The 10,913-nt window shown below is 33.5% G+C and overlaps 1 protein-coding gene and 1 long non-coding RNA gene across 18 annotated transcripts in view; both read right to left on the minus strand.

Annotated features, from left to right (window-relative positions):
- LOC126868615 (inositol-pentakisphosphate 2-kinase) overlaps positions 1-10,913 on the minus strand; it is a 79,857-nt gene that overhangs the window by 21,494 nt on the left and 47,450 nt on the right. The window contains exon 1 of one of the 17 annotated variants that reach the window (XM_050624293.1): positions 5,540-5,558. The exons of the other annotated variants lie outside the window; for them this stretch is intronic. The gene's annotated coding sequence lies outside the window, so the exon portion shown is untranslated. Of the gene's footprint in view, positions 1-5,539; positions 5,559-10,913 lie in introns of those variants that run through there. 17 annotated transcript variants of the gene reach the window in all.
- Positions 642-5,533, minus strand: LOC126868623 (uncharacterized). The gene is made up of 2 exons (XR_007690666.1): positions 3,308-5,533; positions 642-3,245 (listed from the first exon to the last, which is right to left on the minus strand). It is a non-coding gene; the product is annotated as an uncharacterized LOC126868623 (long non-coding RNA).

The following is a 10,913-nucleotide window of genomic DNA, read 5'->3' on the forward strand; positions in this document are numbered from 1 at the left end:
TAATATAATAATATACCATAATTATATACCAACAAATAATACGCAAGCGTTGTACATACGTTGTTTATGATTTTATAACATAGGGTCAATAAGAGGTTTTATCTAAGATCACTCGTTACCTACTGGTTTTATCGAAAAAAGTTTCAAATAAATTATGTTACATTTTAAGGAACTAATCGGGTGGATCTTTTTCTATTTTATATTTTCTGAGATGTTAAAGTAACCTACAGATTTTTAAATGATACCGTAAAAATACTTTATAACAGCAGTCGACCCAGCTAGACATTCTCATTACTAAAGATATTAACCTATTTATACCGATAAATCATTAGTTTGGTTTTAGATATTTTAGCTTCAATTTGCCAAACTTAACGTATGTTTCCTTATTATTAACGTATTATTCCTTACAAACTTTCCTTATTTATTATTGTTTTTCATATCATATGTATGTACTTATATTGTACATTAAATTTGACATTAAAGTTAAAATATTTGTTAAACTAATGGTTTTTCGGTATACATAAATTAATGCTTTTTTGTAGAGAATGTCCAGCTGGATCGACCAACGTTATAAAAAATATACGGTACCATTTAAAAAATTCAAGATAACCTTGATATCTCAGAAGATATAAGATATTAGAAAATAAAATTGCATCAACTCGATGAATCTCTTGATGAACGCAACATAATTCATCTAAGATAGTACTTCTTATTGACTTACTCTGTATATATACGTGCGTATACCAACATTATAATCTTCCACTAACAAATTTTTACCGCATTTTACCACAATCCATCAGATAATTGTCTTTTATTCGAACTAACGAGCAGAAATTATTTGTACCGATTAAACGTCATAATAAGTTCACGACATAACTGTTCTATAAGGTTAACGTTTCAAGGAGAAATCTCAACCATTTTACATTTCGATAAAAGCCGTTATCAAAGTTTCATGCAATTCGACAGAGTTAAACTGGTCGATGAATGAAGATAGAGCATGGACATTAATAATTCCTCAACATGTTTCATGTCATAAGAGTCTTGACGCTTTTTATCAATCTTGACGAATTGAATATTAGATGATTATTTCATTTTCCTAACGTAACAACGATAGACCTCACCGACATATATTATATACATATGCACGTAAGTATATGTATTATAATACATATTTCCATGCGCTAAGACTAGACGGGAAGCGATGATTCATAGAAATGAAGTCATTTGAATAATAAAGAGGGCCGCGTACCATATGCGTCGACTTTCGAAATCTCTAGTGAACGCATGTAAGTATATGTACACATACCATTCTATACTATAATACAGCATTCTATCATACGATATTATACCATACTATATTATACAGTATTATATTGTAATGTACTATAATGTACTATACTATACTATTCTATTCTACACGTTTATGAAAACCTGTAGTGCAAACAGCGATAGAACATCATGGAAATATTGCTCAAACAGTTTCGGAGAGATATATTCTAAATAATAAATTATTTGAAATATTATTCAAGGTTGATGAAAATTCTACGTACAGAACACTGAATAATTTTTTTCAGTAATTTAATGCTTTTCTTTTCTACCCGACCTTTTTTCGCCGACATCTTTTCCTCCTGTTAGTATAAACGATAATGAACGCATACACCGGGAAAAAAATGAATTTTACAAATTCACAATTTTACTATGAAGAAAGTTAAATATAACAAAATGTTTAATCTACATCTTTTTTATTCACGAGAAAAAGCATCCCGATTGCTGGTTTTGATTCTGACGGGAAAAGTAAGAATTAATAACATTTGTTATGGTCTGCAATTACATAATGCACATAATACACAATGCAACGGTATATATAGTGATAAAATAAAATGATATAAAATGAAATAAAATAAAATGAAATGAAATGAAATAGAATAAAATAAAATAAAACAAAATAAAATAAAAGATTGTAGTAATAAATATACAAAATGATACTTGGAACATATAGATTATACAGATATGAATGACTTGCACTTTGCTGTTTTATATGAAAAGTCGTTCTTTGACCACAAATTATTAATGATTATCAGAATCGGTAAGAGAAAGCTTGAAATCATTCGAAAATTGTTGAAGAATTAAATTGAAAAAATCTTTATTTCGATGCGAGTTGATGTAAAGTGTAAAAGAACATGTATAATGTATTGTATATATTTATATAGGTCCTACGTTGACACTTCCCACCATAGCATAAGTATATATAAGTTGAAAGATTTTTAACGGAGAGCATCGAGAGAATTCAGAAGATAAGTTTAGGGCGATCGTTCAAATACTATAGCAATTACGCTGGTTATGAAGTAAAAAATTAGCTAGCATTGCCGGATGATAATCTCGTTACAAGTTATCAAGACCAGTTATCTCATTATTCACTTCGTTGTGCGACCGAATCTGGAAAATGGAAAAAACATCGCGTGTTTGTAGTAGTACGTCGAACGTGTACAAAGATGATACGAGTTTACTAGACTAGACTAAGTAAACTTAATTAGTCATCGAAACATACACAATCGAGAAACATTATAAACAGCAATTTTCTTGCATTTGATGTTTCGGAAGGTCGCTTGAAATAAAATGTACCTACGTGTTCGAAAGTCGTGAACAGGTAGCAATCATTGTTACGAAAGGTGCATAAGTAGATATCAAAAAGATCTAGAAAATGAGACATATATAATTAAAATCAGTCTATATATTAACTTGTAAAAAAATAAAAATATTCAACAACAGTTTTACGAAATTATTTCACTCAAATAATTATATATTGTATTAGGTTGCCCCAAAAGTTTCTTTCGTTTTATAAGGAAATAATAGGTGTACAACATTTTTTGTTTTATATTATTTTATTGAATTATGTATGGTCCTATTGGATCATCTATTTATTGTAATATAATTAGATATTATTTATATTAATATAAATATAATTATATATTGTAATTATTTATTAATTATATTCTGTATGATTTTATTGGTATCTGTTCCAATAGAACAAAATGGGGATCATACATAATTCAATAAAATAATATAAAACAAAAAATGTTGTGCATCTATTATTGTATTTCCTTATAAAATGAAACAAACTTTTCGGACAATCTGATATATCATGATTTGCAATGTTCTCAGCAACAAAATATTTACTCATGGACAAAAATTTGTTATCAGTAGTCAAGATGAAACCAAAAGCAGTTTGATCGACAGAAGCTCGTCTGATTTCTCGAAGCTCGTCTGATGCAACGCGACTTATTCTTTCTAATTACGAAGGTATTACACCGACGAATATTTAACCCGTCGAAACGGAGCTGATTTCTGACGAAAACGAATGATAGAAATGGTTCGTCGGCTGCATTAACGCCAAGAAACACAGAGGAAAAAGGTTTAATCGTACGTTTAAAAGCACTTAGTCGCCGCTTGTTAAACGTTTCGATGTCTACAGAGAACGGCTCGGCGGCGGCGTTGCCGTTGCTACAGTCCAACTGTCTTATCCATTTTCGCATAAGGTTAACGACCGATGAGTTTGCGAAACTCAGCGACTTGCAATAAGTACGAGCGTCTCATTGGAACTCGTACGGACGCGACGACGTATTCGTGTAATTTGTAATGGTGGGTTCACACCACGCTACAGACCAAAGCATGAAAAGATGTAAGCACGGATCGCTTAAAAAAGCTCGGAAATCTCCGTGACTCGAGATTACAGAAACGAACCTGCTTGTATCGTTTTTGATTACGCCACTGCGAATCACAATCCATCCGCTGAACGGCTAGATCACATTGTAAAGACCGATGAGTTTGGTGGAACAAGTTGTACTTACAATGGATAATCTTCGCTGCTAACTAGAGAAAACGAAACAAAAGAAAAGAAGAAAAAGGACAAGAGAAGGAATAGAAGAAAACAAACCCCTTTTATATCGGACACGTGAAACGTGTAAAGTGTAAGACGTCATATTTTCGCGTGCCCTCCAACACTAGAGACGTGCACAAACGATTCTGCAACGTAAATTACACTCGACCAAAAGGAACAATAGACGGCGAAGGGAGAATGCATTGAAGAAAAGAGGCGAGAAGAGGTTGGCAATTCGATGATAACAGCAAAAGCAGAAGAAGAAACGAACATCAAAAAAAGAACAGCTATTTCCTTTTGCGGTACAATCGATAACATTGATCGAAGGCCTTCTTTCCGGACAATTTACTGTACACTGAACGTATTTCAATGTTGCATTAAAAACTGAAATCAATAAATGCTACACATTATTCGTCCTCGTCTGTTACGTTATCAATTTATCAGGCTCAGAAAATGAGACCGTTGAAATATATATAACAAACGTTTATGTAATTAATAAATTCTACTACTAGAAATTAGAACCCTTAATTTTATTAAAGAAATCAAAGCTACAATTTCAAGTTTTCAATGGTGCTGTTTCAATGGCAGGGGATTAAACCGTTCCAATGTCTAACGTTGATGGAGAAAACAAAAGAGACAAAATTACGCGAGGAGAATGATTTAAAGTGCGAACATTAGTTTTTTCAAACAGCCGAGAAGGTTTCAAAACGAGAAAGTATGCCCCCATTGCCCATAGGTCTACCTCTCGTAAATTTATAACATGTACCTATCATTTTTGTAAATGTGTCAAGTTTTCTTTTCCATTTGATCAATTTTTGCAATCCCATCATATAGACAAATCGACAATTATATTCATTAGTTAGGTTCACCTGCAAAAATTACCTAATGACTAATGTAATAAATCAATTAATCGAACATTAACATTACACTTTTGACATTTTACGTTTTACAACGGTTTTAGTAGGATTATGTTATATAGATAGGTCACTATACGTATATATACTGCCTGTAATAAAATGTATTATATTACATACATGTACATACATATATACGTATCTGTATGATGAACATAATCTCTAATTTTTATTGTAATAAATGAAAGAATCCAATAGAATATATAAGGCTTTTTTATCCAACTCGAGTCCCTTAAATATCTCATCTTACTTCATGTTTGAAGCGGTTTGAGTTTTCGTAGTATTCGAAAAGTTGAAATTATTTCGAAATGTTCACCGTTCGTTAATTACATATATATATATCTAATACTTGTTGTTCTACTAATTCTACCAACTGTCTTATTTCGTTACATATAAACAAAAATTAAATATAAATAATTGATAACCATGTTCGCGACATTATTCTCGAATTTATCATGGGTAACGATCATTGGACTAGAAACATCGAATTGATTTACACGAAAACCGGATAATTCTATTAACGGAGCATCGCATTGAAGAGAAAGTGGCGAAGCAAAGCAGGGATGACAGAAAGGGGTGGAGTTGAAACAAAGAGAAAGGAGGAAGAAAAGAAATTACGATGGTCTACAGTTTAAAGACTACATCGAATGGAATGGAATCGTGAATATCGTGATTCTAAGGCATAAGGGGGGCAGTAACCGAGCGGATCAAGCAACGTCAGGGGGCCAGGGCAACAACCGAGGCTGACCTCTACGACAACCATCGGTCGCCTTCTCTCTTCTCTTGCTTGCCCCCCCCCCCCCCCTCGCCGGCCAATCCGACATCGTCGCTGTGAGTATGTAGTTGTAGATTGTAGTCATCACCGCTGCACCGGTACTGCCATTTCCGCGTCCCTAGCCCCTTTGGTCCCGCACGCTCGTCATTCTCCATTCTCACCAGCGCCTTCGTATCAGCCTCTGTATCCTCCTCCCAGACTGTCATCCACGGCGCATCACCTTTTGTGGTTCCTCTTTCTCTATAGCACAATAATTCGTCGCCATTTCGCAGTCCTCCTCTCTTTACGAGAGGCAAAGTGCCTCGTATTCGTATTTGTTCCACATCGTCATGGCCTGTGAACCTCAATGGCGAGAAACCTTAATAACGCTCGGGAACGGGTTTTTGAACTGCGTCTCTGTTCCTTGCAGATAAGATTTAACCTCTTTCGTTATGAAATAATTTCAGCTCGAAGAAGGAAAAACGAATCGTCTCACCCGGTTCCGATGAAATGTTTTCACCATTTCTATCAAATCGATCTTGTACGACTTTTCTGTTGGGTTTACGCCGCGCCTGAACAGGGTACAACTTCTGTCTCCTTCGTATGGACTCGCCGTTTCCAATCAAACGTTATTTAATCACAATTCCTGCACGTACATCTCTCTGCCGGAAATTTGTGATTTGCTTTATTCCGTACATGCATACATTTGTATAAAATGTCGATCTCTTAAATAATTTTAATCCACGTACATGAATTTAAAGAAACATTTTATCCTACCTAATGATTATACTATAAAATTCGCATTGCTCCTCACTTCTACGATCTTTACGATTATTCGTAACTTTTAGAATTTCAGAAGAATTTCTATTTTGCAAGCTGACAGATCCATGTAAATTTAACGAATTCCGAACAGGAAGATACTATTATAATATCATGTATTTTTCTGTAAACATACTCTGATTAATCTGTAAACATACTCTAATTAACATGAATGTATTTCTTCGCCCAAATATATCACGTGTACACACACGCGCGCGCACCGCGCACCGCGCACGCACGCACACACAGAGCGTGCAATTGACGCACTCTCTTTTCGAGGTAAATTGCGGCTGATTTTCAACTTGAAAGTTCGACTTTTAATAGAGTTACGTATCGTATTCCCACGGTAACACACTTCTTCTAACTTTAATTGGCATCGTTTATGACGATAAACTCGTCGTTCTTGCGAAATTAGTTCAGTCGCTCGATCATTGAACATCGACGATTACCTGGTGTTTGATTCATCGTTCATCCATCATTGTCGCTCCACAACCACGACTCCATACACATATGCTCTCGTTCTAAGACTAAAACGTTGAGTAAAAGCTCGTCATCGATATCGATACTGACGCGATCTCACGCGATATGGAGCCGATTTGTATCGTTAGAAAGTAACAAGAAAAACGCGCTCGGATTCATTAATTATTCCTGACTATCATTTTGTGGAAAGTGCGCTTTTCTGTGGCACGACAAACTCGCTATGTGAAACTTTTGGGAAATTTTTATTCATTTTTCGAAATAGACATTTCAATTTTGTACATATGTGTGCTATCATTTAAACATCTTCGTTTTCCAAATTATTTCGATAAACTGCAATTACAAAAATTAATTTGCGACTAGATATTATACTATTATGTTGAGCTGTAACATTTATATGATATTTGTTGAATTTAGGCAATTGTGAACATACGATATACAAACAGTCAAGAAATAAAGGAGAATACATATCGTAGGAGATGCTACATATCTTTTTATCGGACAAGTAGAAGAGAAACAATTTACAAGTTATTAATGCATTTAAGAATAAGTATTGTAGGAAACACTTTTATGAGAACAAAGGAAATCATTTTCGTTCAACTGTTTTTCATTTTACCAATAGTACCAGTTCAGTGTCGTAAGAAATTTTAATTCAAGAAACAAAATTTGTCGACGTCTGCGCTTACGTTAATGATTAATCTAATTTCTATCACAGACATAGAATAACTTGTAAACAGAACATGATATCGTATACATTATATATGTGGAAGAAATCTTGGCTATTGCATACAAAGGGGCAATCAAGTGAACGATAATTTTATATGTATATCTGTATTTGACTATCAAAATTATGAAATTAAAAATTAAAGATAATATAGTTATAACATGCGTAGAATAAAGTTTTTAATTCTGAATGAATGTGAATCGAAGTACGCACACACACACAATACAATAATTTTTATCTCATCTACAATACATGGCAATTGCGTGATTTGCAGTAGTCATCCAAAATTGGAAATTGTACATGGAATTGTTAAGGCTTTTTTTTCATTTTCATCAAAAATTTCGGATATATGTAGTTATATCGTATGTAAGTAATAGAATCACGTCACTTTTAAACTTAATTCTATTATCACAGTATGTACCTTGAAAAAATATAGTAAAACGAGCAATAATGTTTAAAATATCCTGTTTTATCATGACGCGCAAATCGTTTTAAAATAGCGAAAGAATCTTACTCTATTAACAAATATATTCATATACTGCAATATATATTATAAAAATACACAAATACAAGTGTAACTTTTGAAACGAAACTATAATCAAAGCAATAAATGAGATTTTCAAGTACATACATGTGTATGACATATATTTCGATTTGATTCTTATTATATGTACAAATTACTAAAAATCAAGAGAAGAGATAAAAGAAAATATGAATACTTCAACAAGCATCGTATTCTACTTAAGGAGGTATTCCAGTCTAGAGGCATGAATTTCGGGCAGTTTTTGAACCTCTGTACAAACGAAACAAAAAATATTTTTACTATCCATTTTTTTATCATTTGTTTATTGATATTTTAAGATTACATAAAAAATTAAACGAAAAAAAGAAACTCAAAATTCACAAAGTTATGAGCTGGCAAAGTGGGGGGTCCAAAAAAAAATTTTTCGAAACAGAATTCAAACGGCCGCCACTTTGTGAAAAAAATTTTTTTCACTTCTTTAAGGTTCATGCTATAGCGGCATCTGTACTAATTAAGAATCCGTTCGGCTTTTTTGTTTCAGATGACCAGAAGAGTTGAAATCATGCACGCCAGAACACTCTCTTCTTCTTTTTGGACCCCCCACTTTGCCAACTCATAACTTTGTGAATTTTGAGTTTCTTTTTTCGGTTAATTTTTTATGTAATCTTAAAATATCAATAAACAAATGATAAAAAAATGGATAGTAAAAATATTTTTTGTTTCGTTTGTACAGAGCTTCAAAAACTGGCCGAAATTCATGTCTCTAGACTAGAATACCCGCTTAATAATAATTTATGATTTCGTTATACAGGGTGGTTGGTAACCGGTGGTACAAGCGGAAAGGGGGCGATTCTACGCGAAAGAAGAAGTTGAAAATATAGAATAAAAATTTTGTTTAATCTTTTCTTTTTCTTTCTTAAATTTTTCCATCGAGACAACGATCTACAGTGAGAGATACGTTATAACGTACCGCGCGCGTACCGAGCGAAAATTCAAAGTCGAAAATTTTCTCGAAACCTCGAAGCCTCGAACGAAAAATTTTTATTCTATATTTTCGACTTGTTTTTTCGCGTAGAATCACCCCCTTTCCGCTTGTACCACCAGTTACCTACCACCCTGTATAATTTGCCAAGATTCTTCCTAGTATATATTATTGTATAGTTTGTGAACTACTTCATACTGAATATTTATTATATTGAAATAGCGACATTACGAAAAACTCGATGTTCAAATATGTAAATTTATCGATCTGCGAACTAATACAGAGGAAATTGGTATGTGGGATTTAGGACAAAAATCAAAACACTAGACAGCGGTATTTTATATTCATGAAATTTCATAAGCACGAGGCCTTTGTTTTTATTATCTCTGTACAAAAACAGTCGAAAAAATTATAGATTTCTTTTGATAAAGATTTAATTTTTTCGAGCTCACGGCATATGTACAAGCGGGAAATGATAAACATAGTAACCTAAAAACTAAATATAATTATACATTGATATAATAATAGATATATAATAATTATAATTCGTAATAATTAATATTAAACCTACAGTCTACAGATTCGAGAGTGTACGTAACGTGTTCCTCGTGTCTGTTCCATGTATCTCGTCAAAGTTTATTCGTCTACGCGTGAGTGTGTGTGTATGTATTTGTGTCTGCCACGTATGTTTTACATGTGTTTGTTAATGACGGTATAGTATACATACATCGGTAAAGTGAATTTCTTTTATGCAGAGTTCTTCGAACAGATTATTTCGCCCGCAATTATTTTGAAATCATAGCGTGTCGTGTTATATCGTATCGTACGCGTCCAATGTATGTATATGTATAAAAGTTTGTCTATGTATGTCTCTATGTGTCTTACAATTAGCTGTCCTGCCTGTTCTGTACGTTTGTGTATATGTGAACGAATGTTTCTTTTTTACTTGTGCACTGGCCAACAGGGTCGCCGAATTCGGATCTCGATAACCTTGGGTCAGTGTTCTTCCCTTTTGGTTTTCGTCTCAAACGAGAATACGTAATAAAATCAGTATGAATGTTCCCTAATCGGTACAGTAAATGCGGTATCACAATTATGTTACCACGATGAGACCCACGGCCCACTTTATCCGAGTTGAGCACCCCTGTCAGGCTATACGCTCTCCTAATGTCCAATATCCATTCTCTTTTTTATCCCTCGTTATACTCTCAAACCTCACCCTCTCCCTCTCTCGCTCTCGCTCTCTTTCTTCCACGCTTTCTCTCGTTCTCACGTTCGAAAAAAAAATGCTTCGACTCGGACTAATCGCTTGATTTTCCTTGTTCCTTTTTAAACTATACCCTCTCTTTATACTATATATCTCGTGCATTCTCCTTCCTGGTGTCCCAACAAAACAGTTTATTTGACAGAAAAGAAAGACACGCGGCATATATGTAGTTTAATTTCGCGCTTCATATACATGTCAGATTTACTATTTCGACTATTGCCTTTCTCTCTCACACAATCTCAGTTACTCGTCATTTTATATCAACAGAGAAAGCGGAGGGAACACAATGAAAAATACGAACGGAAGACGCATGTATTCGCATTTATGTATATAAATCTATCTCGAAACAATCGCAAAATTGCACGTGTTTACGCGAAGCGAGACTGTAATCCATCAATATAATCAATATATATTATAATTTTGAAACCACAACCGTACAACTTATAATTAAACTAGCTCTAAAATTTCCGGCTATAGAAAATTAAAATCTATAAACTTAATATTAAAATATATACATACATAATGTTTGAATTTCATTTTGAAAAATAAAGAAAATAAAAAAAAGAAATTCTCGCT

The sequence above is a fragment of the Bombus huntii genome, chromosome 8 (genome assembly GCF_024542735.1).
Source record: "Bombus huntii isolate Logan2020A chromosome 8, iyBomHunt1.1, whole genome shotgun sequence".
NCBI lineage: Eukaryota > Metazoa > Arthropoda > Insecta > Hymenoptera > Apidae > Bombus > Bombus huntii.